Here is a 26,053-nt window from a genome sequence, read left to right as displayed (position 1 = left end):
TGAGGCGAACGTGATAACCACTACACTACAGAAACTTGGATATTGATTGTTCTGCAACCCGCAAGCCATGCAGAAACGAATTGAGAAATATAATCCAGCCAATTAGCGCCAACAAAAAAAATTGCATGTTTTTGCCCTGTCTCGAACAGGGGACCTTTCGCGTGTGAGGCGAACGTGATAACCACTACACTACAGAAACTTGGATATTGATTGTTCTGCAACCCGCAAGCCATGCAGAAACGAATTGAGAAATATAATCCAGCCAATTAGCGCCAACAAAAAAAATTGCATGTTTTTGCCCTGTCTCGAACAGGGGACCTTTCGCGTGTGAGGCGAACGTGATAACCACTACACTACAGAAACTTCCCCTTGATACAAAAACCCACCATTGCAGAAACCAAAGTTTGACAAATTTAAAGGCTTTCTTTGTGTTAAAAGGAAGACACAGTTCCTTGTTTCTGCCCAGTTTCGAACAGGGGACCTTTCGCGTGTGAGGCGAACGTGATAACCACTACACTACAGAAACTTGGATATTGATTGTTCTGCAACCCGCAAGCCATGCAGAAACGAATTGAGAAATATAATCCAGCCAATTAGCGCCAACAAAAAAAATTGCATGTTTCTGCCCTGTCTCGAACAGGGGACCTTTCGCGTGTTAGGTGAACGTGATAACCACTACACTACAGAAACTTCCCCTTGATACAAAAACCCACCATTGCAGAAACCAAAGTTTGACAAATTTAAAGGATTTCTTTGTGTTAAAAGGAAGACATAGTTCCTTGTTTCTGCCCAGTTTCGAACAGGGGACCTTTCGCGTGTGAGGCGAACGTGATAACCACTACACTACAGAAACTTGGATATTGATTGTTCTGCAACCCGCAAGCCATGCAGAAACGAATTGAGAAATATAATCCAGCCAATTAGCGCCAACAAAAAAAATTGCATGTTTCTGCCCTGTCTCGATCAGGGGACCTTTCGCGTGTGAGGCGAACGTGATAACCACTACACTACAGAAACTTGGATATTGATTGTTCTGCAACCCGCAAGCCATGCAGAAACGAATTGAGAAATATAATCCAGCCAATTAGCGCCAACAAAAAAAATTGCATGTTTTTGCCCTGTCTCGAACAGGGGACCTTTCGCGTGTGAGGCGAACGTGATAACCACTACACTACAGAAACTTCCCCTTGATACAAAAACCCACCATTGCAGAAACCAAAGTTTGACAAATTTAAAGGCTTTCTTTGTGTTAAAAGGAAGACACAGTTCCTTGTTTCTGCCCAGTTTCGAACAGGGGACCTTTCGCGTGTGAGGCGAACGTGATAACCACTACACTACAGAAACTTGGATATTGATTGTTCTGCAACCCGCAAGCCATGCAGAAACGAATTGAGAAATATAATCCAGCCAATTAGCGCCAACAAAAAAAATTGCATGTTTTTGCCCTGTCTCGAACAGGGGACCTTTCGCGTGTGAGGCAAACGTGATAACCACTACACTACAGAAACTTCCCCTTGATACAAAAACCCACCATTGCAGAAACCAAAGTTTGACAAATTTAAAGGCTTTCTTTGTGTTAAAAGGAAGACACAGTTCCTTGTTTCTGCCCAGTTTCGAACAGGGGACCTTTCGCGTGTGAGGCGAACGTGATAACCACTACACTACAGAAACTTGGATATTGATTGTTCTGCAACCCGCAAGCCATGCAGAAACGAATTGAGAAATATAATCCAGCCAATTAGCGCCAACAAAAAAAATTGCATGTTTCTGCCCTGTCTCGATCAGGGGACCTTTCGCGTGTGAGGCGAACGTGATAACCACTACACTACAGAAACTTGGACATTGATTGTTCTGCAACCCGCAAGCCATGCAGAAACGAATTGAGAAATATAATCCAGCCAATTAGCGCCAACAAAAAAAATTGCATGTTTCTGCCCTGTCTCGAACAGGGGACCTTTCGTGTGTGAGGCGAACGTGATAACCACTACACTACAGAAACTTCCCCTTGATACAAAAACCCACCATTGCAGAAACCAAAGTTTGACAAATTTAAAGGATTTCTTTGTGTTAAAAGGAAGACATAGTTCCTTGTTTCTGCCCAGTTTCGAACAGGGGACCTTTCGCGTGTGAGGCGAACGTGATAACCACTACACTACAGAAACTTGGATATTGATTGTTCTGCAACCCGCAAGCCATGCAGAAACGAATTGAGAAATATAATCCAGCCAATTAGCGCCAACAAAAAAAATTGCATGTTTCTGCCCTGTCTCGATCAGGGGACCTTTCGCGTGTGAGGCGAACGTGATAACCACTACACTACAGAAACTTGGATATTGATTGTTCTGCAACCCGCAAGCCATGCAGAAACGAATTGAGAAATATAATCCAGCCAATTAGCGCCAACAAAAAAAATTGCATGTTTTTGCCCTGTCTCGAACAGGGGACCTTTCGCGTGTGAGGCGAACGTGATAACCACTACACTACAGAAACTTCCCCTTGATACAAAAACCCACCATTGCAGAAACCAAAGTTTGACAAATTTAAAGGCTTTCTTTGTGTTAAAAGGAAGACACAGTTCCTTGTTTCTGCCCAGTTTCGAACAGGGGACCTTTCGCGTGTGAGGCGAACGTGATAACCACTACACTACAGAAACTTGGATATTGATTGTTCTGCAACCCGCAAGCCATGCAGAAACGAATTGAGAAATATAATCCAGCCAATTAGCGCCAACAAAAAAAATTGCATGTTTTTGCCCTGTCTCGAACAGGGGACCTTTCGCGTGTTAGGCGAACGTGATAACCACTACACTACAGAAACTTCCCCTTGATACAAAAACCCACCATTGCAGAAACCAAAGTTTGACAAATTTAAAGGCTTTCTTTGTATTAAAAGGAAGACACAGTTCCTTGTTTCTGCCCAGTTTCGAACAGGGGACCTTTCGCGTGTGAGGCGAACGTGATAACCACTACACTACAGAAACTTGGATATTGATTGTTCTGCAACCCGCAAGCCATGCAGAAACGAATTGAGAAATATAATCCAGCCAATTAGCGCCAACAAAAAAAATTGCATGTTTTTGCCCTGTCTCGAACAGGGGACCTTTCGCGTGTGAGGCAAACGTGATAACCACTACACTACAGAAACTTCCCCTTGATACAAAAACCCACCATTGCAGAAACCAAAGTTTGACAAATTTAAAGGCTTTCTTTGTGTTAAAAGGAAGACACAGTTCCTTGTTTCTGCCCAGTTTCGAACAGGGGACCTTTCGCGTGTGAGGCGAACGTGATAACCACTACACTACAGAAACTTGGATATTGATTGTTCTGCAACCCGCAAGCCATGCAGAAACGAATTGAGAAATATAATCCAGCCAATTAGCGCCAACAAAAAAAATTGCATGTTTTTGCCCTGTCTCGAACAGGGGACCTTTCGCGTGTGAGGCGAACGTGATAACCACTACACTACAGAAACTTGGATATTGATTGTTCTGCAACCCGCAAGCCATGCAGAAACGAATTGAGAAATATAATCCAGCCAATTAGCGCCAACAAAAAAAATTGCATGTTTTTGCCCTGTCTCGAACAGGGGACCTTTCGCGTGTGAGGCGAACGTGATAACCACTACACTACAGAAACTTCCCCTTGATACAAAAACCCACCATTGCAGAAACCAAAGTTTGACAAATTTAAAGGCTTTCTTTGTGTTAAAAGGAAGACACAGTTCCTTGTTTCTGCCCAGTTTCGAACAGGGGACCTTTCGCGTGTGAGGCGAACGTGATAACCACTACACTACAGAAACTTGGATATTGATTGTTCTGCAACCCGCAAGCCATGCAGAAACGAATTGAGAAATATAATCCAGCCAATTAGCGCCAACAAAAAAAATTGCATGTTTCTGCCCTGTCTCGAACAGGGGACCTTTCGCGTGTTAGGTGAACGTGATAACCACTACACTACAGAAACTTCCCCTTGATACAAAAACCCACCATTGCAGAAACCAAAGTTTGACAAATTTAAAGGATTTCTTTGTGTTAAAAGGAAGACATAGTTCCTTGTTTCTGCCCAGTTTCGAACAGGGGACCTTTCGCGTGTGAGGCGAACGTGATAACCACTACACTACAGAAACTTGGATATTGATTGTTCTGCAACCCGCAAGCCATGCAGAAACGAATTGAGAAATATAATCCAGCCAATTAGCGCCAACAAAAAAAATTGCATGTTTCTGCCCTGTCTCGATCAGGGGACCTTTCGCGTGTGAGGCGAACGTGATAACCACTACACTACAGAAACTTGGATATTGATTGTTCTGCAACCCGCAAGCCATGCAGAAACGAATTGAGAAATATAATCCAGCCAATTAGCGCCAACAAAAAAAATTGCATGTTTTTGCCCTGTCTCGAACAGGGGACCTTTCGCGTGTGAGGCGAACGTGATAACCACTACACTACAGAAACTTCCCCTTGATACAAAAACCCACCATTGCAGAAACCAAAGTTTGACAAATTTAAAGGCTTTCTTTGTGTTAAAAGGAAGACACAGTTCCTTGTTTCTGCCCAGTTTCGAACAGGGGACCTTTCGCGTGTGAGGCGAACGTGATAACCACTACACTACAGAAACTTGGATATTGATTGTTCTGCAACCCGCAAGCCATGCAGAAACGAATTGAGAAATATAATCCAGCCAATTAGCGCCAACAAAAAAAATTGCATGTTTTTGCCCTGTCTCGAACAGGGGACCTTTCGCGTGTGAGGCAAACGTGATAACCACTACACTACAGAAACTTCCCCTTGATACAAAAACCCACCATTGCAGAAACCAAAGTTTGACAAATTTAAAGGCTTTCTTTGTGTTAAAAGGAAGACACAGTTCCTTGTTTCTGCCCAGTTTCGAACAGGGGACCTTTCGCGTGTGAGGCGAACGTGATAACCACTACACTACAGAAACTTGGATATTGATTGTTCTGCAACCCGCAAGCCATGCAGAAACGAATTGAGAAATATAATCCAGCCAATTAGCGCCAACAAAAAAAATTGCATGTTTCTGCCCTGTCTCGATCAGGGGACCTTTCGCGTGTGAGGCGAACGTGATAACCACTACACTACAGAAACTTGGACATTGATTGTTCTGCAACCCGCAAGCCATGCAGAAACGAATTGAGAAATATAATCCAGCCAATTAGCGCCAACAAAAAAAATTGCATGTTTCTGCCCTGTCTCGAACAGGGGACCTTTCGTGTGTGAGGCGAACGTGATAACCACTACACTACAGAAACTTCCCCTTGATACAAAAACCCACCATTGCAGAAACCAAAGTTTGACAAATTTAAAGGATTTCTTTGTGTTAAAAGGAAGACATAGTTCCTTGTTTCTGCCCAGTTTCGAACAGGGGACCTTTCGCGTGTGAGGCGAACGTGATAACCACTACACTACAGAAACTTGGATATTGATTGTTCTGCAACCCGCAAGCCATGCAGAAACGAATTGAGAAATATAATCCAGCCAATTAGCGCCAACAAAAAAAATTGCATGTTTCTGCCCTGTCTCGATCAGGGGACCTTTCGCGTGTGAGGCGAACGTGATAACCACTACACTACAGAAACTTGGATATTGATTGTTCTGCAACCCGCAAGCCATGCAGAAACGAATTGAGAAATATAATCCAGCCAATTAGCGCCAACAAAAAAAATTGCATGTTTTTGCCCTGTCTCGAACAGGGGACCTTTCGCGTGTGAGGCGAACGTGATAACCACTACACTACAGAAACTTCCCCTTGATACAAAAACCCACCATTGCAGAAACCAAAGTTTGACAAATTTAAAGGCTTTCTTTGTGTTAAAAGGAAGACACAGTTCCTTGTTTCTGCCCAGTTTCGAACAGGGGACCTTTCGCGTGTGAGGCGAACGTGATAACCACTACACTACAGAAACTTGGATATTGATTGTTCTGCAACCCGCAAGCCATGCAGAAACGAATTGAGAAATATAATCCAGCCAATTAGCGCCAACAAAAAAAATTGCATGTTTTTGCCCTGTCTCGAACAGGGGACCTTTCGCGTGTTAGGCGAACGTGATAACCACTACACTACAGAAACTTCCCCTTGATACAAAAACCCACCATTGCAGAAACCAAAGTTTGACAAATTTAAAGGCTTTCTTTGTATTAAAAGGAAGACACAGTTCCTTGTTTCTGCCCAGTTTCGAACAGGGGACCTTTCGCGTGTGAGGCGAACGTGATAACCACTACACTACAGAAACTTGGATATTGATTGTTCTGCAACCCGCAAGCCATGCAGAAACGAATTGAGAAATATAATCCAGCCAATTAGCGGCAACAAAAAAAATTGCATGTTTCTGCCCTGTCTCGAACAGGGGACCTTTCGTGTGTGAGGCGAACGTGATAACCACTACACTACAGAAACTTCCCCTTGATACAAAAACCCACCATTGCAGAAACCAAAGTTTGACAAATTTAAAGGATTTCTTTGTGTTAAAAGGAAGACATAGTTCCTTGTTTCTGCCCAGTTTCGAACAGGGGACCTTTCGCGTGTGAGGCGAACGTGATAACCACTACACTACAGAAACTTGGATATTGATTGTTCTGCAACCCGCAAGCCATGCAGAAACGAATTGAGAAATATAATCCAGCCAATTAGCGCCAACAAAAAAAATTGCATGTTTCTGCCCTGTCTCGATCAGGGGACCTTTCGCGTGTGAGGCGAACGTGATAACCACTACACTACAGAAACTTGGATATTGATTGTTCTGCAACCCGCAAGCCATGCAGAAACGAATTGAGAAATATAATCCAGCCAATTAGCGCCAACAAAAAAAATTGCATGTTTTTGCCCTGTCTCGAACAGGGGACCTTTCGCGTGTGAGGCGAACGTGATAACCACTACACTACAGAAACTTCCCCTTGATACAAAAACCCACCATTGCAGAAACCAAAGTTTGACAAATTTAAAGGCTTTCTTTGTGTTAAAAGGAAGACACAGTTCCTTGTTTCTGCCCAGTTTCGAACAGGGGACCTTTCGCGTGTGAGGCGAACGTGATAACCACTACACTACAGAAACTTGGATATTGATTGTTCTGCAACCCGCAAGCCATGCAGAAACGAATTGAGAAATATAATCCAGCCAATTAGCGCCAACAAAAAAAATTGCATGTTTTTGCCCTGTCTCGAACAGGGGACCTTTCGCGTGTGAGGCAAACGTGATAACCACTACACTACAGAAACTTCCCCTTGATACAAAAACCCACCATTGCAGAAACCAAAGTTTGACAAATTTAAAGGCTTTCTTTGTGTTAAAAGGAAGACACAGTTCCTTGTTTCTGCCCAGTTTCGAACAGGGGACCTTTCGCGTGTGAGGCGAACGTGATAACCACTACACTACAGAAACTTGGATATTGATTGTTCTGCAACCCGCAAGCCATGCAGAAACGAATTGAGAAATATAATCCAGCCAATTAGCGCCAACAAAAAAAAATTGCATGTTTCTGCCCTGTCTCGAACAGGGGACCTTTCGCGTGTGAGGCGAACGTGATAACCACTACACTACAGAAACTTGGATATTGATTGTTCTGCAACCCGCAAGCCATGCAGAAACGAATTGAGAAATATAATCCAGCCAATTAGCGCCAACAAAAAAAATTGCATGTTTTTGCCCTGTCTCGAACAGGGGACCTTTCGCGTGTTAGGCGAACGTGATAACCACTACACTACAGAAACTTCCCCTTAATACAAAAACCCACCATTGCAGAAACCAAAGTTTGACAAATTTAAAGGCTTTCTTTGTATTAAAAGGAAGACACAGTTCCTTGTTTCTGCCCAGTTTCGAACAGGGGACCTTTCGGGTGTGAGGCGAACGTGATAACCACTACACTACAGAAACTTGGATATTGATTGTTCTGCAACCCGCAAGCCATGCAGAAACGAATTGAGAAATATAATCCAGCCAATTAGCGGCAACAAAAAAAATTGCATGTTTTTGCCCTGTCTCGAACAGGGGACCTTTCGCGTGTGAGGCGAACGTGATAACCACTACACTACAGAAACTTCCCCTTGATACAAAAACCCACCATTGCAGAAACCAAAGTTTGACAAATTTAAAGGCTTTCTTTGTGTTAAAAGGAAGACACAGTTCCTTGTTTCTGCCCAGTTTCGAACAGGGGACCTTTCGGGTGTGAGGCGAACGTGATAACCACTACACTACAGAAACTTGGATATTGATTGTTCTGCAACCCGCAAGCCATGCAGAAACGAATTGAGAAATATAATCCAGCCAATTAGCGGCAACAAAAAAAATTGCATGTTTTTGCCCTGTCTCGAACAGGGGACCTTTCGCGTGTGAGGCGAACGTGATAACCACTACACTACAGAAACTTCCCCTTGATACAAAAACCCACCATTGCAGAAACCAAAGTTTGACAAATTTAAAGGCTTTCTTTGTGTTAAAAGGAAGACACAGTTCCTTGTTTCTGCCCAGTTTCGAACAGGGGACCTTTCGCGTGTGAGGCGAACGTGATAACCACTACACTACAGAAACTTGGATATTGATTGTTCTGCAACCCGCAAGCCATGCAGAAACGAATTGAGAAATATAATCCAGCCAATTAGCGCCAACAAAAAAAATTGCATGTTTTTGCCCTGTCTCGAACAGGGGACCTTTCGCGTGTGAGGCAAACGTGATAACCACTACACTACAGAAACTTCCCCTTGATACAAAAACCCACCATTGCAGAAACCAAAGTTTGACAAATTTAAAGGCTTTCTTTGTGTTAAAAGGAAGACACAGTTCCTTGTTTCTGCCCAGTTTCGAACAGGGGACCTTTCGCGTGTGAGGCGAACGTGATAACCACTACACTACAGAAACTTGGATATTGATTGTTCTGCAACCCGCAAGCCATGCAGAAACGAATTGAGAAATATAATCCAGCCAATTAGCGGCAACAAAAAAAATTGCATGTTTCTGCCCTGTCTCGAACAGGGGACCTTTCGTGTGTGAGGCGAACGTGATAACCACTACACTACAGAAACTTCCCCTTGATACAAAAACCCACCATTGCAGAAACCAAAGTTTGACAAATTTAAAGGATTTCTTTGTGTTAAAAGGAAGACATAGTTCCTTGTTTCTGCCCAGTTTCGAACAGGGGACCTTTCGCGTGTGAGGCGAACGTGATAACCACTACACTACAGAAACTTGGATATTGATTGTTCTGCAACCCGCAAGCCATGCAGAAACGAATTGAGAAATATAATCCAGCCAATTAGCGCCAACAAAAAAAATTGCATGTTTCTGCCCTGTCTCGATCAGGGGACCTTTCGCGTGTGAGGCGAACGTGATAACCACTACACTACAGAAACTTGGATATTGATTGTTCTGCAACCCGCAAGCCATGCAGAAACGAATTGAGAAATATAATCCAGCCAATTAGCGCCAACAAAAAAAATTGCATGTTTTTGCCCTGTCTCGAACAGGGGACCTTTCGCGTGTGAGGCGAACGTGATAACCACTACACTACAGAAACTTCCCCTTGATACAAAAACCCACCATTGCAGAAACCAAAGTTTGACAAATTTAAAGGCTTTCTTTGTGTTAAAAGGAAGACACAGTTCCTTGTTTCTGCCCAGTTTCGAACAGGGGACCTTTCGCGTGTGAGGCGAACGTGATAACCACTACACTACAGAAACTTGGATATTGATACAAAAACCCACCATTGCAGAAACCAAAGTTTGACAAATTTAAAGGCTTTCTTTGTGTTAAAAGGAAGACACAGTTCCTTGTTTCTGCCCAGTTTCGAACAGGGGACCTTTCGCGTGTGAGGCGAACGTGATAACCACTACACTACAGAAACTTGGATATTGATTGTTCTGCAACCCGCAAGCCATGCAGAAACGAATTGAGAAATATAATCCAGCCAATTAGCGCCAACAAAAAAAAATTGCATGTTTCTGCCCTGTCTCGAACAGGGGACCTTTCGCGTGTGAGGCGAACGTGATAACCACTACACTACAGAAACTTGGATATTGATTGTTCTGCAACCCGCAAGCCATGCAGAAACGAATTGAGAAATATAATCCAGCCAATTAGCGCCAACAAAAAAAATTGCATGTTTTTGCCCTGTCTCGAACAGGGGACCTTTCGCGTGTTAGGCGAACGTGATAACCACTACACTACAGAAACTTCCCCTTAATACAAAAACCCACCATTGCAGAAACCAAAGTTTGACAAATTTAAAGGCTTTCTTTGTATTAAAAGGAAGACACAGTTCCTTGTTTCTGCCCAGTTTCGAACAGGGGACCTTTCGGGTGTGAGGCGAACGTGATAACCACTACACTACAGAAACTTGGATATTGATTGTTCTGCAACCCGCAAGCCATGCAGAAACGAATTGAGAAATATAATCCAGCCAATTAGCGGCAACAAAAAAAATTGCATGTTTTTGCCCTGTCTCGAACAGGGGACCTTTCGCGTGTGAGGCGAACGTGATAACCACTACACTACAGAAACTTCCCCTTGATACAAAAACCCACCATTGCAGAAACCAAAGTTTGACAAATTTAAAGGCTTTCTTTGTGTTAAAAGGAAGACACAGTTCCTTGTTTCTGCCCAGTTTCGAACAGGGGACCTTTCGGGTGTGAGGCGAACGTGATAACCACTACACTACAGAAACTTGGATATTGATTGTTCTGCAACCCGCAAGCCATGCAGAAACGAATTGAGAAATATAATCCAGCCAATTAGCGGCAACAAAAAAAATTGCATGTTTTTGCCCTGTCTCGAACAGGGGACCTTTCGCGTGTGAGGCGAACGTGATAACCACTACACTACAGAAACTTCCCCTTGATACAAAAACCCACCATTGCAGAAACCAAAGTTTGACAAATTTAAAGGCTTTCTTTGTGTTAAAAGGAAGACACAGTTCCTTGTTTCTGCCCAGTTTCGAACAGGGGACCTTTCGCGTGTGAGGCGAACGTGATAACCACTACACTACAGAAACTTGGATATTGATTGTTCTGCAACCCGCAAGCCATGCAGAAACGAATTGAGAAATATAATCCAGCCAATTAGCGCCAACAAAAAAAATTGCATGTTTTTGCCCTGTCTCGAACAGGGGACCTTTCGCGTGTGAGGCAAACGTGATAACCACTACACTACAGAAACTTCCCCTTGATACAAAAACCCACCATTGCAGAAACCAAAGTTTGACAAATTTAAAGGCTTTCTTTGTGTTAAAAGGAAGACACAGTTCCTTGTTTCTGCCCAGTTTCGAACAGGGGACCTTTCGCGTGTGAGGCGAACGTGATAACCACTACACTACAGAAACTTGGATATTGATTGTTCTGCAACCCGCAAGCCATGCAGAAACGAATTGAGAAATATAATCCAGCCAATTAGCGGCAACAAAAAAAATTGCATGTTTCTGCCCTGTCTCGAACAGGGGACCTTTCGTGTGTGAGGCGAACGTGATAACCACTACACTACAGAAACTTCCCCTTGATACAAAAACCCACCATTGCAGAAACCAAAGTTTGACAAATTTAAAGGATTTCTTTGTGTTAAAAGGAAGACATAGTTCCTTGTTTCTGCCCAGTTTCGAACAGGGGACCTTTCGCGTGTGAGGCGAACGTGATAACCACTACACTACAGAAACTTGGATATTGATTGTTCTGCAACCCGCAAGCCATGCAGAAACGAATTGAGAAATATAATCCAGCCAATTAGCGCCAACAAAAAAAATTGCATGTTTCTGCCCTGTCTCGATCAGGGGACCTTTCGCGTGTGAGGCGAACGTGATAACCACTACACTACAGAAACTTGGATATTGATTGTTCTGCAACCCGCAAGCCATGCAGAAACGAATTGAGAAATATAATCCAGCCAATTAGCGCCAACAAAAAAAATTGCATGTTTTTGCCCTGTCTCGAACAGGGGACCTTTCGCGTGTGAGGCGAACGTGATAACCACTACACTACAGAAACTTCCCCTTGATACAAAAACCCACCATTGCAGAAACCAAAGTTTGACAAATTTAAAGGCTTTCTTTGTGTTAAAAGGAAGACACAGTTCCTTGTTTCTGCCCAGTTTCGAACAGGGGACCTTTCGCGTGTGAGGCGAACGTGATAACCACTACACTACAGAAACTTGGATATTGATTGTTCTGCAACCCGCAAGCCATGCAGAAACGAATTGAGAAATATAATCCAGCCAATTAGCGCCAACAAAAAAAATTGCATGTTTTTGCCCTGTCTCGAACAGGGGACCTTTCGCGTGTGAGGCAAACGTGATAACCACTACACTACAGAAACTTCCCCTTGATACAAAAACCCACCATTGCAGAAACCAAAGTTTGACAAATTTAAAGGCTTTCTTTGTGTTAAAAGGAAGACACAGTTCCTTGTTTCTGCCCAGTTTCGAACAGGGGACCTTTCGCGTGTGAGGCGAACGTGATAACCACTACACTACAGAAACTTGGATATTGATTGTTCTGCAACCCGCAAGCCATGCAGAAACGAATTGAGAAATATAATCCAGCCAATTAGCGCCAACAAAAAAAAATTGCATGTTTCTGCCCTGTCTCGAACAGGGGACCTTTCGCGTGTGAGGCGAACGTGATAACCACTACACTACAGAAACTTGGATATTGATTGTTCTGCAACCCGCAAGCCATGCAGAAACGAATTGAGAAATATAATCCAGCCAATTAGCGCCAACAAAAAAAATTGCATGTTTTTGCCCTGTCTCGAACAGGGGACCTTTCGCGTGTTAGGCGAACGTGATAACCACTACACTACAGAAACTTCCCCTTAATACAAAAACCCACCATTGCAGAAACCAAAGTTTGACAAATTTAAAGGCTTTCTTTGTATTAAAAGGAAGACACAGTTCCTTGTTTCTGCCCAGTTTCGAACAGGGGACCTTTCGGGTGTGAGGCGAACGTGATAACCACTACACTACAGAAACTTGGATATTGATTGTTCTGCAACCCGCAAGCCATGCAGAAACGAATTGAGAAATATAATCCAGCCAATTAGCGGCAACAAAAAAAATTGCATGTTTTTGCCCTGTCTCGAACAGGGGACCTTTCGCGTGTGAGGCGAACGTGATAACCACTACACTACAGAAACTTCCCCTTGATACAAAAACCCACCATTGCAGAAACCAAAGTTTGACAAATTTAAAGGCTTTCTTTGTGTTAAAAGGAAGACACAGTTCCTTGTTTCTGCCCAGTTTCGAACAGGGGACCTTTCGGGTGTGAGGCGAACGTGATAACCACTACACTACAGAAACTTGGATATTGATTGTTCTGCAACCCGCAAGCCATGCAGAAACGAATTGAGAAATATAATCCAGCCAATTAGCGGCAACAAAAAAAATTGCATGTTTTTGCCCTGTCTCGAACAGGGGACCTTTTCGCGTGTGAGGCGAACGTGATAACCACTACACTACAGAAACTTCCCCTTGATACAAAAACCCACCATTGCAGAAACCAAAGTTTGACAAATTTAAAGGCTTTCTTTGTGTTAAAAGGAAGACACAGTTCCTTGTTTCTGCCCAGTTTCGAACAGGGGACCTTTCGCGTGTGAGGCGAACGTGATAACCACTACACTACAGAAACTTGGATATTGATTGTTCTGCAACCCGCAAGCCATGCAGAAACGAATTGAGAAATATAATCCAGCCAATTAGCGCCAACAAAAAAAATTGCATGTTTTTGCCCTGTCTCGAACAGGGGACCTTTCGCGTGTGAGGCAAACGTGATAACCACTACACTACAGAAACTTCCCCTTGATACAAAAACCCACCATTGCAGAAACCAAAGTTTGACAAATTTAAAGGCTTTCTTTGTGTTAAAAGGAAGACACAGTTCCTTGTTTCTGCCCAGTTTCGAACAGGGGACCTTTCGCGTGTGAGGCGAACGTGATAACCACTACACTACAGAAACTTGGATATTGATTGTTCTGCAACCCGCAAGCCATGCAGAAACGAATTGAGAAATATAATCCAGCCAATTAGCGCCAACAAAAAAAAATTGCATGTTTCTGCCCTGTCTCGAACAGGGGACCTTTCGCGTGTGAGGCGAACGTGATAACCACTACACTACAGAAACTTGGATATTGATTGTTCTGCAACCCGCAAGCCATGCAGAAACGAATTGAGAAATATAATCCAGCCAATTAGCGCCAACAAAAAAAATTGCATGTTTTTGCCCTGTCTCGAACAGGGGACCTTTCGCGTGTTAGGCGAACGTGATAACCACTACACTACAGAAACTTCCCCTTGATACAAAAACCCACCATTGCAGAAACCAAAGTTTGACAAATTTAAAGGCTTTCTTTGTATTAAAAGGAAGACACAGTTCCTTGTTTCTGCCCAGTTTCGAACAGGGGACCTTTCGGGTGTGAGGCGAACGTGATAACCACTACACTACAGAAACTTGGATATTGATTGTTCTGCAACCCGCAAGCCATGCAGAAACGAATTGAGAAATATAATCCAGCCAATTAGCGGCAACAAAAAAAATTGCATGTTTCTGCCCTGTCTCGAACAGGGGACCTTTCGTGTGTGAGGCGAACGTGATAACCACTACACTACAGAAACTTCCCCTTGATACAAAAACCCACCATTGCAGAAACCAAAGTTTGACAAATTTAAAGGATTTCTTTGTGTTAAAAGGAAGACATAGTTCCTTGTTTCTGCCCAGTTTCGAACAGGGGACCTTTCGCGTGTGAGGCGAACGTGATAACCACTACACTACAGAAACTTGGATATTGATTGTTCTGCAACCCACAACCCGCAAGCCATGCAGAAACGAATTGAGAAATATAATCCAGCCACTTAGCGCCAACAAAAATTGCATGTTTTTGCCCTGTCTCGAACAGGGGACCTTTCGCGTGTTAGGCGAACGTGATAACCACTACACTACAGAAACTTCCCCTTGATACAAAAACCCACCATTGCAGAAACCAAAGTTTGACAAATTTAAAGGCTTTCTTTGTATTAAAAGGAAGACACAGTTCCTTGTTTCTGCCCAGTTTCGAACAGGGGACCTTTCGCGTGTGAGGCGAACGTGATAACCACTACACTACAGAAACTTGGATATTGATTGTTCTGCAACCCGCAAGCCATGCAGAAACGAATTGAGAAATATAATCCAGCCAATTAGCGGCAACAAAAAAAATTGCATGTTTTTGCCCTGTCTCGAACAGGGGACCTTTCGCGTGTGAGGCGAACGTGATAACCACTACACTACAGAAACTTCCCCTTGATACAAAAACCCACCATTGCAGAAACCAAAGTTTGACAAATTTAAAGGCTTTCTTTGTGTTAAAAGGAAGACACAGTTCCTTGTTTCTGCCCAGTTTCGAACAGGGGACCTTTCGGGTGTGAGGCGAACGTGATAACCACTACACTACAGAAACTTGGATATTGATTGTTCTGCAACCCGCAAGCCATGCAGAAACGAATTGAGAAATATAATCCAGCCAATTAGCGGCAACAAAAAAAATTGCATGTTTTTGCCCTGTCTCGAACAGGGGACCTTTTCGCGTGTGAGGCGAACGTGATAACCACTACACTACAGAAACTTCCCCTTGATACAAAAACCCACCATTGCAGAAACCAAAGTTTGACAAATTTAAAGGCTTTCTTTGTGTTAAAAGGAAGACACAGTTCCTTGTTTCTGCCCAGTTTCGAACAGGGGACCTTTCGCGTGTGAGGCGAACGTGATAACCACTACACTACAGAAACTTGGATATTGATTGTTCTGCAACCCGCAAGCCATGCAGAAACGAATTGAGAAATATAATCCAGCCAATTAGCGCCAACAAAAAAAATTGCATGTTTTTGCCCTGTCTCGAACAGGGGACCTTTCGCGTGTGAGGCAAACGTGATAACCACTACACTACAGAAACTTCCCCTTGATACAAAAACCCACCATTGCAGAAACCAAAGTTTGACAAATTTAAAGGCTTTCTTTGTGTTAAAAGGAAGACACAGTTCCTTGTTTCTGCCCAGTTTCGAACAGGGGACCTTTCGCGTGTGAGGCGAACGTGATAACCACTACACTACAGAAACTTGGATATTGATTGTTCTGCAACCCGCAAGCCATGCAGAAACGAATTGAGAAATATAATCCAGCCAATTAGCGCCAACAAAAAAAAATTGCATGTTTCTGCCCTGTCTCGAACAGGGGACCTTTCGCGTGTGAGGCGAACGTGATAACCACTACACTACAGAAACTTGGATATTGATTGTTCTGCAACCCGCAAGCCATGCAGAAACGAATTGAGAAATATAATCCAGCCAATTAGCGCCAACAAAAAAAATTGCATGTTTTTGCCCTGTCTCGAACAGGGGACCTTTCGCGTGTTAGGCGAACGTGATAACCACTACACTACAGAAACTTCCCCTTGATACAAAAACCCACCATTGCAGAAACCAAAGTTTGACAAATTTAAAGGCTTTCTTTGTATTAAAAGGAAGACACAGTTCCTTGTTTCTGCCCAGTTTCGAACAGGGGACCTTTCGGGTGTGAGGCGAACGTGATAACCACTACACTACAGAAACTTGGATATTGATTGTTCTGCAACCCGCAAGCCATGCAGAAACGAATTGAGAAATATAATCCAGCCAATTAGCGGCAACAAAAAAAATTGCATGTTTCTGCCCTGTCTCGAACAGGGGACCTTTCGTGTGTGAGGCGAACGTGATAACCACTACACTACAGAAACTTCCCCTTGATACAAAAACCCACCATTGCAGAAACCAAAGTTTGACAAATTTAAAGGATTTCTTTGTGTTAAAAGGAAGACATAGTTCCTTGTTTCTGCCCAGTTTCGAACAGGGGACCTTTCGCGTGTGAGGCGAACGTGATAACCACTACACTACAGAAACTTGGATATTGATTGTTCTGCAACCCACAACCCGCAAGCCATGCAGAAACGAATTGAGAAATATAATCCAGCCACTTAGCGCCAACAAAAATTGCATGTTTTTGCCCTGTCTCGAACAGGGGACCTTTCGCGTGTTAGGCGAACGTGATAACCACTACACTACAGAAACTTCCCCTTGATACAAAAACCCACCATTGCAGAAACCAAAGTTTGACAAATTTAAAGGCTTTCTTTGTATTAAAAGGAAGACACAGTTCCTTGTTTCTGCCCAGTTTCGAACAGGGGACCTTTCGCGTGTGAGGCGAACGTGATAACCACTACACTACAGAAACTTGGATATTGATTGTTCTGCAACCCGCAAGCCATGCAGAAACGAATTGAGAAATATAATCCAGCCAATTAGCGGCAACAAAAAAAATTGCATGTTTCTGCCCTGTCTCGAACAGGGGACCTTTCGCGTGTGAGGCGAACGTGATAACCACTACACTACAGAAACTTCCCCTTGATACAAAAACCCACCATTGCAGAAACCAAAGTTTGACAAATTTAAAGGATTTCTTTGTGTTAAAAGGAAGACATAGTTCCTTGTTTCTGCCCAGTTTCGAACAGGGGACCTTTCGCGTGTGAGGCGAACGTGATAACCACTACACTACAGAAACTTCCCCTTGATACAAAAACCCACCATTGCAGAAACCAAAGTTTGACAAATTTAAAGGCTTTCTTTGTGTTAAAAGGAAGACACAGTTCCTTGTTTCTGCCCAGTTTCGAACAGGGGACCTTTCGCGTGTGAGGCGAACGTGATAACCACTACACTACAGAAACTTGGATATTGATTGTTCTGCAACCCGCAAGCCATGCAGAAACGAATTGAGAAATATAATCCAGCCAATTAGCGCCAACAAAAAAAATTGCATGTTTCTGCCCTGTCTCGAACAGGGGACCTTTCGCGCGTGAGGCGAACGTGATAACCACTACACTACAGAAACTTGGATATTGATTGTTCCGCAACCCACAACCCGCAAGCCATGCAGAAACGAATTGAGAAATATAATCCAGCCACTTAGCGCCAACAAAAATTGCATGTTTTTGCCCTGTCTCGAACAGGGGACCTTTCGCGTGTTAGGCGAACGTGATAACCACTACACTACAGAAACTTCCCCTTGATACAAAAACCCACCATTGCAGAAACCAAAGTTTGACAAATTTAAAGGCTTTCTTTGTATTAAAAGGAAGACACAGTTCCTTGTTTCTGCCCAGTTTCGAACAGGGGACCTTTCGCGTGTGAGGCGAACGTGATAACCACTACACTACAGAAACTTGGATATTGATTGTTCTGCAACCCGCAAGCCATGCAGAAACGAATTGAGATATATAATCCAGCCAATTAGCGGCAACAAAAAAAATTGCATGTTTCTGCCCTGTCTCGAACAGGGGACCTTTCGCGTGTGAGGCGAACGTGATAACCACTACACTACAGAAACTTGGATATTGATTGTTCTGCAACCCGCAAGCCATGCAGAAACGAATTGAGAAATATAATCCAGCCAATTAGCGCCAACAAAAAAAATTGCATGTTTCTGCCCTGTCTCGAACAGGGGACCTTTCGCGTGTGAGGCGAACGTGATAACCACTACACTACAAAAACTTGGATATTGATTGTTCCGCAACCCACAACCCGCAAGCCATGCAGAAACGAATTGAGAAATATAATCCAGCCAATTAGCGCCAACAAAAATGGCATGTTTTTGCCCTGTCTCGAACAGGGGACCTTTCGCGTGTTAGGCGAACGTGATAACCACTACACTACAGAAACTTCCCCTGCATACAAAAACCCACCATTGCAGAAACCAAAGTTTGACAAATTTAAAGGCTTTCTTTGTGTTAAAAGGAAGACATAGTTCCTTGTTTCTGCCCAGTTTCGAACAGGGGACCTTTCGCGTGTGAGGCGAACGTGATAACCACTACACTACAGAAACTTGGATATTGATTGTTCTGCAACCCGCAAGCCATGCAGAAACGAATTGAGAAATATAATCCAGCCAATTAGCGCCAACAAAAAAAATTGCATGTTTCTGCCCTGTCTCGAACAGGGGACCTTTCGCGTGTGAGGCGAACGTGATAACCACTACACTACAAAAACTTGGATATTGATTGTTCCGCAACCCACAACCCGCAAGCCATGCAGAAACGAATTGAGAAATATAATCCAGCCAATTAGCGCCAACAAAAATTGCATGTTTTTGCCCTGTCTCGAACAGGGGACCTTTCGCGTGTGAGGCGAACGTGATAACCACTACACTACAGAAACTTCCCCTTGATACAAAAACCCACCATTGCAGAAACCAAAGTTTGACAAATTTAAAGGCTTTCTTTGTGTTAAAAGGAAGACACAGTTCCTTGTTTCTGCCCAGTTTCGAACAGGGGACCTTTCGCGTGTGAAGCGAACGTGATAACCACTACACTACAGAAACTTGGATATTGATTGTTCTGCAACCCGCAAGCCATGCAGAAACGAATTGAGAAATATAATCCAGCCAATTAGCGGCAACAAAAAAAATTGCATGTTTCTGCCCTGTCTCGAACAGGGGACCTTTCGCGTGTGAGGCGAACGTGATAACCACTACACTACAAAAACTTGGATATTGATTGTTCCGCAACCCACAACCCGCAAGCCATGCAGAAACGAATTGAGAAATATAATCCAGCCAATTAGCGCCAACAAAAATTGCATGTTTTTGCCCTGTCTCGAACAGGGGACCTTTCGCGTGTGAGGCGAACGTGATAACCACTACACTACAGAAACTTCCCCTTGATACAAAAACCCACCATTGCAGAAACCAAAGTTTGACAAATTTAAAGGCTTTCTTTGTGTTAAAAGGAAGACACAGTTCCTTGTTTCTGCCCAGTTTCTAACAGGGGACCTTTCGCGTGTGAGGCGAACGTGATAACCACTACACTACAGAAACTTGGATATTGATTGTTCTGCAACCCGCAAGCCATGCAGAAACGAATTGAGAAATATAATCCAGCCAATTAGCGGCAACAAAAAAAATTGCATGTTTCTGCCCTGTCTCGAACAGGGGACCTTTCGCGTGTGAGGCGAACGTGATAACCACTACACTACAGAAACTTGGATATTGATTGTTCTGCAACCCGCAAGCCATGCAGAAACGAATTGAGAAATATAATCCAGCCAATTAGCGGCAACAAAAAAAATTGCATGTTTCTGCCCTGTCTCGAACAGGGGACCTTTCGCGCGTGAGGCGAACGTGATAACCACTACACTACAGAAACTTGGATATTGATTGTTCCGCAACCCACAACCCGCAAGCCATGCAGAAACGAATTGAGAAATATAATCCAGCCACTTAGCGCCAACAAAAATTGCATGTTTTAGCCCTGTCTCGAACAGGGGACCTTTCGCGTGTTAGGCGAACGTGATAACCACTACACTACAGAAACTTCCCCTTGATACAAAAACCCACCATTGCAGAAACCAAAGTTTGACAAATTTAAAGGCTTTCTTTGTGTTAAAAGGAAGACACAGTTCCTTGTTTCTGCCCAGTTTCGAACAGGGGACCTTTCGCGTGTGAGGCGAAAGTGATAACCACTACACTACAGAAACTTGGATATTGATTGTTCTGCAACCCGCAAGCCATGCAGAAACGAATTGAGAAATATAATCCAGCCAATTAGCGGCAACAAAAAAAATTGCATGTTTCTGCCCTGTCTCGAACAGGGGACCTTTCGCGTGTGAGGCGAACGTGATAACCACTACACTACAGAAACTTCCCCTTGATACAAAAACCCACCATTGCAGAAACCAAAGTTTGACAAATTTAAAGGATTTCTTTGTGTTAAAAGGAAGACATAGTTCCTTGTTTCTGCCCAGTTTCGAACAGGGGACCTTTCGCGTGTGAGGCGAACGTGATAACCACTACACTACAGAAACTTGGACATTGATTGTTCCGCAACCCACAACCCGCAAGCCATGCAGAAACGAATTGAGAAATATAATCCAGCCTATTAGCGCCAACAAAAATGGCATGTTTTTGCCCTGTCTCGAACAGGGGACCTTTCGCGTGTTAGGCGAACGTGATAACCACTATACTACAGAAACTTCCCCTTGATACAAAAACCCACCATTGCAGAAACCAAAGTTTGACAAATTTAAAGGCTTTCTTTGTGTTAAAAGGAAGACACAGTTCCTTGTTTCTGCCCAGTTTCGAACAGGGGACCTTTCGCGTGTGAGGCGAACGTGATAACCACTACACTACAGAAACTTGGATATTGATTGTTCTGCAACCCGCAAGCCATGCAGAAACGAATTGAGAAATATAATCCAGCCAATTAGCGCCAACAAAAAAAATTGCATGTTTCTGCCCTGTCTCGAACAGGGGACCTTTCGCGTGTGAGGCGAACGTGATAACCACTACACTACAAAAACTTGGATATTGATTGTTCCGCAACCCACAACCCGCAAGCCATGCAGAAACGAATTGAGAAATATAATCCAGCCACTTAGCGCCAACAAAAATTGCATGTTTTAGCCCTGTCTCGAACAGGGGACCTTTCGCGTGTTAGGCGAACGTGATAACCACTACACTACAGAAACTTCCCCTTGATACAAAAACCCACCATTGCAGAAACCAAAGTTTGACAAATTTAAAGGCTTTCTTTGTGTTAAAAGGAAGACACAGTTCCTTGTTTCTGCCCAGTTTCGAACAGGGGACCTTTCGCGTGTGAGGCGAAAGTGATAACCACTACACTACAGAAACTTGGATATTGATTGTTCTGCAACCCGCAAGCCATGCAGAAACGAATTGAGAAATATAATCCAGCCAATTAGCGGCAACAAAAAAAATTGCATGTTTCTGCCCTGTCTCGAACAGGGGACCTTTCGCGTGTGAGGCGAACGTGATAACCACTACACTACAGAAACTTCCCCTTGATACAAAAACCCACCATTGCAGAAACCAAAGTTTGACAAATTTAAAGGATTTCTTTGTGTTAAAAGGAAGACATAGTTCCTTGTTTCTGCCCAGTTTCGAACAGGGGACCTTTCGCGTGTGAGGCGAACTTGATAACCACTACACTACAGAAACTTGGATATTGATTGTTCCGCAACCCACAACCCGCAAGCCATGCAGAAACGAATTGAGAAATATAATCCAGCCAATTAGCGCCAACAAAAAAAATTGCATGTTTTTGCCCTGTCTCGAACAGGGGACCTTTCGCGTGTGAGGCGAACGTGATAACCACTACACTACAGAAACTTCCCCTTGATACAAAAACCCACCATTGCAGAAACCAAAGTTTGACAAATTTAAAGGCTTTCTTTGTGTTAAAAGGAAGACACAGTTCCTTGTTTCTGCCCAGTTTCGAACAGGGGACCTTTCGCGTGTGAGGCGAACGTGATAACCACTACACTACAGAAACTTGGACATTGATTGTTCCGCAACCCACAACCCGCAAGCCATGCAGAAACGAATTGAGAAATATAATCCAGCCTATTAGCGCCAACAAAAATGGCATGTTTTTGCCCTGTCTCGAACAGGGGACCTTTCGCGTGTTAGGCGAACGTGATAACCACTATACTACAGAAACTTCCCCTTGATACAAAAACCCACCATTGCAGAAACCAAAGTTTGACAAATTTAAAGGCTTTCTTTGTGTTAAAAGGAAGACACAGTTCCTTGTTTCTGCCCAGTTTCGAACAGGGGACCTTTCGCGTGTGAGGCGAACGTGATAACCACTACACTACAGAAACTTGGATATTGATTGTTCTGCAACCCGCAAGCCATGCAGAAACGAATTGAGAAATATAATCCAGCCAATTAGCGCCAACAAAAAAAATTGCATGTTTCTGCCCTGTCTCGAACAGGGGACCTTTCGCGTGTGAGGCGAACGTGATAACCACTACACTACAAAAACTTGGATATTGATTGTTCCGCAACCCACAACCCGCAAGCCATGCAGAAACGAATTGAGAAATATAATCCAGCCAATTAGCGCCAACAAAAATTGCATGTTTTTGCCCTGTCTCGAACAGGGGACCTTTCGCGTGTGAGGCGAACGTGATAACCACTACACTACAGAAACTTCCCCTTGATACAAAAACCCACCATTGCAGAAACCAAAGTTTGACAAATTTAAAGGCTTTCTTTGTGTTAAAAGGAGACACAGTTCCTTGTTTCTGCCCAGTTTCGAACAGGGGACCTTTCGCGTGTGAGGCGAACGTGATAACCACTACACTACAGAAACTTGGATATTGATTGTTCTGCAACCCGCAAGCCATGCAGAAACGAATTGAGAAATATAATCCAGCCAATTAGCGCCAACAAAAAAAATTGCATGTTTCTGCCCTGTCTCGAACAGGGGACCTTTCGCGTGTGAGGCGAACGTGATAACCACTACACTACAGAAACTTCCCCTTGATATAAAAACCCACCATTGCAGAAACCAAAGTTTGACAAATTTAAAGGATTTCTTTGTGTTAAAAGGAAGACATAGTTCCTTGTTTCTGCCCAGTTTCAAACAGGGGACCTTTCGCGTGTGAGGCGAACGTGATAACCACTACACTACAGAAACTTGGATATTGATTGTTCCGCAACCCACAACCCGCAAGCCATGCAGAAACGAATTGAGAAATATAATCCAGCCAATTAGCGCCAACAAAAAAAATTGCATGTTTTTGCCCTGTCTCGAACAGGGGACCTTTCGCGTGTGAGGCGAACGTGATAACCACTACACTACAGAAACTTGGATATTGATTGTTCTGCAACCCGCAAGCCATGCAGAAACGAATTGAGAAATATAATCCAGCCAATTAGCGCCAACAAAAAAAATTGCATGTTTTTGCCCTGTCTCGAACAGGGGACCTTTCGCGTGTTAGGCGAACGTGATAAAAACTATACTACAGAAACTTCCCCTTGATACAAAAACCCACCATTGCAGAAACCAAAGTTTGACAAATTTAAAGGCTTTCTTTGTGTTAAAAGGAAGACACAGTTCCTTGTTTCTGCCAGTTTCGAACAGGGGACCTTTCGCGTGTGAGGCGAACGTGATAACCACTACACTACAGAAACTTGGATATTGACTGTTCTGCAACCCGCAACCCACAAGCCGCAAGCCATGCAGAAACGAATTGAGAAATATAATCCAGCCAATTAGCGCCAACAAAAAATGCATGTTTCTGCCCTGTCTCGAACAGGGGACCTTTCGCGTGTTAGGCGAACGTGATAACCACTACACTACAGAAACTTCCCCTTGATACAAAAACCCACCATTGCAGAAACCAAAGTTTGACAAATTTAAAGGATTTCTTTGTGTTAAAAGGAAGACATAGTTCCTTGTTTCTGCCCAGTTTCGAACAGGGGACCTTTCGCGTGTGAGGCGAACGTGATAACCACTACACTACAGAAACTTGGATATTGATTGTTCCGCAACCCACAACCCGCAAGCCATGCAGAAACGAATTGAGAAATATAATCCAGCCAATTAGCGCCAACAAAAAAAATTGCATGTTTCTGCCCTGTCTCGAACAGGGGACCTTTCACGCGTGAGGCGAACGTGATAACCACTACACTACAGAAACTTGGATATTGATTGTTCCGCAACCCACAACCCGCAAGCCATGCAGAAACGAATTGAGAAATATAATCCAGCCACTTAGCGCCAACAAAAATTGCATGTTTCTGCCCTGTCTCGAACAGGGGACCTTTCGCGTGTTAGGCGAACGTGATAACCACTACACTACAGAAACTTCCCCTTGATAGAAAAACCCACCATTGCAGAAACCAAAGTTTGACAAATTTAAAGGCTTTCTTTGTATTAAAAGGAAGACACAGTTCCTTGTTTCTGCCCAGTTTCGAACAGGGGACCTTTCGCGTGTGAGGCGAACGTGATAACCACTACACTACAGAAACTTGGATATTGATTGTTCTGCAACCCGCAAGCCATGCAGAAACGAATTGAGAAATATAATCCAGCCAATTAGCGCCAACAAAAAAAATTGCATGTTTCTGCCCTGTCTCGAACAGGGGACCTTTCGCGTGTGAGGCGAACGTGATAACCACTACACTACAGAAACTTCCCCTTGATACAAAAACCCACCATTGCAGAAACCAAAGTTTGACAAATTTAAAGGCTTTCTTTGTGTTAAAAGGAAGACACAGTTCCTTGTTTCTGCCCAGTTTCGAACAGGGGACCTTTCGCGTGTGAGGCGAACGTGATAACCACTACACTACAGAAACTTGGATATTGATTGTTCCGCAACCCACAACCCGCAAGCCGCAAGCCATGCAGAAACGAATTGAGAAATATAATCCAGCCAATTAGCGCCAACAAAAATTGCATGTTTTTGCCCTGTCTCGAACAGGGGACCTTTCGCGTGTTAGGCGAACGTGATAACCACTACACTACAGAAACTTCCCCTTGATACAAAAACCCACCATTGCAGAAACCAAAGTTTGACAAATTTAAAGGCTTTCTTTGTGTTAAAAGGAAGACACAGTTCCTTGTTTCTGCCCAGTTTCGAACAGGGGACCTTTCGCGTGTGAGGCGAACGTGATAACCACTACACTACAGAAACTTGGATATTGATTGTTCTGCAACCCGCAAGCCATGCAGAAACGAATTGAGAAATATAATCCAGCCAATTAGCGCCAACAAAAAAAATTGCATGTTTCTGCCCTGTCTCGAACAGGGGACCTTTCGCGTGTGAGGCGAACGTGATAACCACTACACTACAAAAACTTGGATATTGATTGTTCCGCAACCCACAACCCGCAAGCCGCAAGCCATGCAGAAACGAATTGAGAAATATAATCCAGCCAATTAGCGCCAACAAAAATTGCATGTTTTTGCCCAGTTTCGAACAGGGGACCTTTCGCGTGTGAGGCGAACGTGATAACCACTACACTACAGAAACTTGGATATTGATTGTTCTGCAACCCGCAAGCCATGCAGAAACGAATTGAGAAATATAATCCAGCCAATTAGCGGCAACAAAAAAAATTGCATGTTTCTGCCCTGTCTCGAACAGGGGACCTTTCGCGTGTGAGGCGAACGTGATAACCACTACACTACAGAAACTTCCCCTTGATACAAAAACCCACCATTGCAGAAACCAAAGTTTGACAAATTTAAAGGATTTCT

General features: G+C 43.5%; 31 non-coding genes across 31 annotated transcripts; all 31 read right to left on the bottom strand.

Moving 5' to 3' along the window:
* Nucleotides 1-944: 944 nt before the first annotated feature.
* On the bottom strand, nt 945-1,017 carry TRNAV-CAC (transfer RNA valine (anticodon CAC)). Its single transcript has one exon. It is a non-coding gene; the product is annotated as a tRNA-Val (tRNA).
* A 745-nt stretch (nt 1,018-1,762) lies between these two features.
* On the bottom strand, nt 1,763-1,835 carry TRNAV-CAC (transfer RNA valine (anticodon CAC)). Its single transcript has one exon. It is a non-coding gene; the product is annotated as a tRNA-Val (tRNA).
* Nucleotides 1,836-2,253: 418 nt separating this feature from the next.
* Nucleotides 2,254-2,326, bottom strand: TRNAV-CAC (transfer RNA valine (anticodon CAC)). Its single transcript has one exon. It is a non-coding gene; the product is annotated as a tRNA-Val (tRNA).
* Nucleotides 2,327-4,216: 1,890 nt separating this feature from the next.
* On the bottom strand, nt 4,217-4,289 carry TRNAV-CAC (transfer RNA valine (anticodon CAC)). The gene has a single exon. It is a non-coding gene; the product is annotated as a tRNA-Val (tRNA).
* A 745-nt stretch (nt 4,290-5,034) lies between these two features.
* On the bottom strand, nt 5,035-5,107 carry TRNAV-CAC (transfer RNA valine (anticodon CAC)). The gene has a single exon. It is a non-coding gene; the product is annotated as a tRNA-Val (tRNA).
* Nucleotides 5,108-5,525: 418 nt separating this feature from the next.
* TRNAV-CAC (transfer RNA valine (anticodon CAC)) lies at nt 5,526-5,598 on the bottom strand. The gene has a single exon. It is a non-coding gene; the product is annotated as a tRNA-Val (tRNA).
* A 1,072-nt stretch (nt 5,599-6,670) lies between these two features.
* On the bottom strand, nt 6,671-6,743 carry TRNAV-CAC (transfer RNA valine (anticodon CAC)). Its single transcript has one exon. It is a non-coding gene; the product is annotated as a tRNA-Val (tRNA).
* Nucleotides 6,744-7,489: 746 nt separating this feature from the next.
* On the bottom strand, nt 7,490-7,562 carry TRNAV-CAC (transfer RNA valine (anticodon CAC)). Its single transcript has one exon. It is a non-coding gene; the product is annotated as a tRNA-Val (tRNA).
* A 1,726-nt stretch (nt 7,563-9,288) lies between these two features.
* TRNAV-CAC (transfer RNA valine (anticodon CAC)) lies at nt 9,289-9,361 on the bottom strand. Its single transcript has one exon. It is a non-coding gene; the product is annotated as a tRNA-Val (tRNA).
* Nucleotides 9,362-9,944: 583 nt separating this feature from the next.
* On the bottom strand, nt 9,945-10,017 carry TRNAV-CAC (transfer RNA valine (anticodon CAC)). The gene has a single exon. It is a non-coding gene; the product is annotated as a tRNA-Val (tRNA).
* Nucleotides 10,018-11,743: 1,726 nt separating this feature from the next.
* TRNAV-CAC (transfer RNA valine (anticodon CAC)) lies at nt 11,744-11,816 on the bottom strand. Its single transcript has one exon. It is a non-coding gene; the product is annotated as a tRNA-Val (tRNA).
* Nucleotides 11,817-12,562: 746 nt separating this feature from the next.
* On the bottom strand, nt 12,563-12,635 carry TRNAV-CAC (transfer RNA valine (anticodon CAC)). The gene has a single exon. It is a non-coding gene; the product is annotated as a tRNA-Val (tRNA).
* A 1,401-nt stretch (nt 12,636-14,036) lies between these two features.
* TRNAV-CAC (transfer RNA valine (anticodon CAC)) lies at nt 14,037-14,109 on the bottom strand. The gene has a single exon. It is a non-coding gene; the product is annotated as a tRNA-Val (tRNA).
* Nucleotides 14,110-16,168: 2,059 nt separating this feature from the next.
* On the bottom strand, nt 16,169-16,241 carry TRNAV-CAC (transfer RNA valine (anticodon CAC)). Its single transcript has one exon. It is a non-coding gene; the product is annotated as a tRNA-Val (tRNA).
* A 1,076-nt stretch (nt 16,242-17,317) lies between these two features.
* On the bottom strand, nt 17,318-17,390 carry TRNAV-CAC (transfer RNA valine (anticodon CAC)). Its single transcript has one exon. It is a non-coding gene; the product is annotated as a tRNA-Val (tRNA).
* A 417-nt stretch (nt 17,391-17,807) lies between these two features.
* On the bottom strand, nt 17,808-17,880 carry TRNAV-CAC (transfer RNA valine (anticodon CAC)). The gene has a single exon. It is a non-coding gene; the product is annotated as a tRNA-Val (tRNA).
* A 422-nt stretch (nt 17,881-18,302) lies between these two features.
* Nucleotides 18,303-18,375, bottom strand: TRNAV-CAC (transfer RNA valine (anticodon CAC)). The gene has a single exon. It is a non-coding gene; the product is annotated as a tRNA-Val (tRNA).
* Nucleotides 18,376-18,466: 91 nt separating this feature from the next.
* TRNAV-CAC (transfer RNA valine (anticodon CAC)) lies at nt 18,467-18,539 on the bottom strand. The gene has a single exon. It is a non-coding gene; the product is annotated as a tRNA-Val (tRNA).
* Nucleotides 18,540-18,961: 422 nt separating this feature from the next.
* Nucleotides 18,962-19,034, bottom strand: TRNAV-CAC (transfer RNA valine (anticodon CAC)). The gene has a single exon. It is a non-coding gene; the product is annotated as a tRNA-Val (tRNA).
* Nucleotides 19,035-19,456: 422 nt separating this feature from the next.
* Nucleotides 19,457-19,529, bottom strand: TRNAV-CAC (transfer RNA valine (anticodon CAC)). The gene has a single exon. It is a non-coding gene; the product is annotated as a tRNA-Val (tRNA).
* Nucleotides 19,530-19,951: 422 nt separating this feature from the next.
* On the bottom strand, nt 19,952-20,024 carry TRNAV-CAC (transfer RNA valine (anticodon CAC)). The gene has a single exon. It is a non-coding gene; the product is annotated as a tRNA-Val (tRNA).
* A 91-nt stretch (nt 20,025-20,115) lies between these two features.
* Nucleotides 20,116-20,188, bottom strand: TRNAV-CAC (transfer RNA valine (anticodon CAC)). The gene has a single exon. It is a non-coding gene; the product is annotated as a tRNA-Val (tRNA).
* A 422-nt stretch (nt 20,189-20,610) lies between these two features.
* On the bottom strand, nt 20,611-20,683 carry TRNAV-CAC (transfer RNA valine (anticodon CAC)). The gene has a single exon. It is a non-coding gene; the product is annotated as a tRNA-Val (tRNA).
* A 585-nt stretch (nt 20,684-21,268) lies between these two features.
* Nucleotides 21,269-21,341, bottom strand: TRNAV-CAC (transfer RNA valine (anticodon CAC)). The gene has a single exon. It is a non-coding gene; the product is annotated as a tRNA-Val (tRNA).
* A 422-nt stretch (nt 21,342-21,763) lies between these two features.
* On the bottom strand, nt 21,764-21,836 carry TRNAV-CAC (transfer RNA valine (anticodon CAC)). The gene has a single exon. It is a non-coding gene; the product is annotated as a tRNA-Val (tRNA).
* Nucleotides 21,837-22,755: 919 nt separating this feature from the next.
* Nucleotides 22,756-22,828, bottom strand: TRNAV-CAC (transfer RNA valine (anticodon CAC)). Its single transcript has one exon. It is a non-coding gene; the product is annotated as a tRNA-Val (tRNA).
* A 421-nt stretch (nt 22,829-23,249) lies between these two features.
* Nucleotides 23,250-23,322, bottom strand: TRNAV-CAC (transfer RNA valine (anticodon CAC)). Its single transcript has one exon. It is a non-coding gene; the product is annotated as a tRNA-Val (tRNA).
* A 1,096-nt stretch (nt 23,323-24,418) lies between these two features.
* On the bottom strand, nt 24,419-24,491 carry TRNAV-CAC (transfer RNA valine (anticodon CAC)). The gene has a single exon. It is a non-coding gene; the product is annotated as a tRNA-Val (tRNA).
* Nucleotides 24,492-24,913: 422 nt separating this feature from the next.
* Nucleotides 24,914-24,986, bottom strand: TRNAV-CAC (transfer RNA valine (anticodon CAC)). Its single transcript has one exon. It is a non-coding gene; the product is annotated as a tRNA-Val (tRNA).
* A 592-nt stretch (nt 24,987-25,578) lies between these two features.
* On the bottom strand, nt 25,579-25,651 carry TRNAV-CAC (transfer RNA valine (anticodon CAC)). The gene has a single exon. It is a non-coding gene; the product is annotated as a tRNA-Val (tRNA).
* A 266-nt stretch (nt 25,652-25,917) lies between these two features.
* Nucleotides 25,918-25,990, bottom strand: TRNAV-CAC (transfer RNA valine (anticodon CAC)). The gene has a single exon. It is a non-coding gene; the product is annotated as a tRNA-Val (tRNA).
* Nucleotides 25,991-26,053: the final 63 nt, after the last annotated feature.

Source organism: Rhinoderma darwinii, chromosome 4, assembly GCF_050947455.1.
Source record: "Rhinoderma darwinii isolate aRhiDar2 chromosome 4, aRhiDar2.hap1, whole genome shotgun sequence".
NCBI classification, from domain to species: Eukaryota; Metazoa; Chordata; class Amphibia; order Anura; family Rhinodermatidae; genus Rhinoderma; species Rhinoderma darwinii.
The sequence above is the reverse complement of the archived record's forward strand: the minus strand, read 5'-3'. Positions and strand labels throughout refer to the sequence as shown.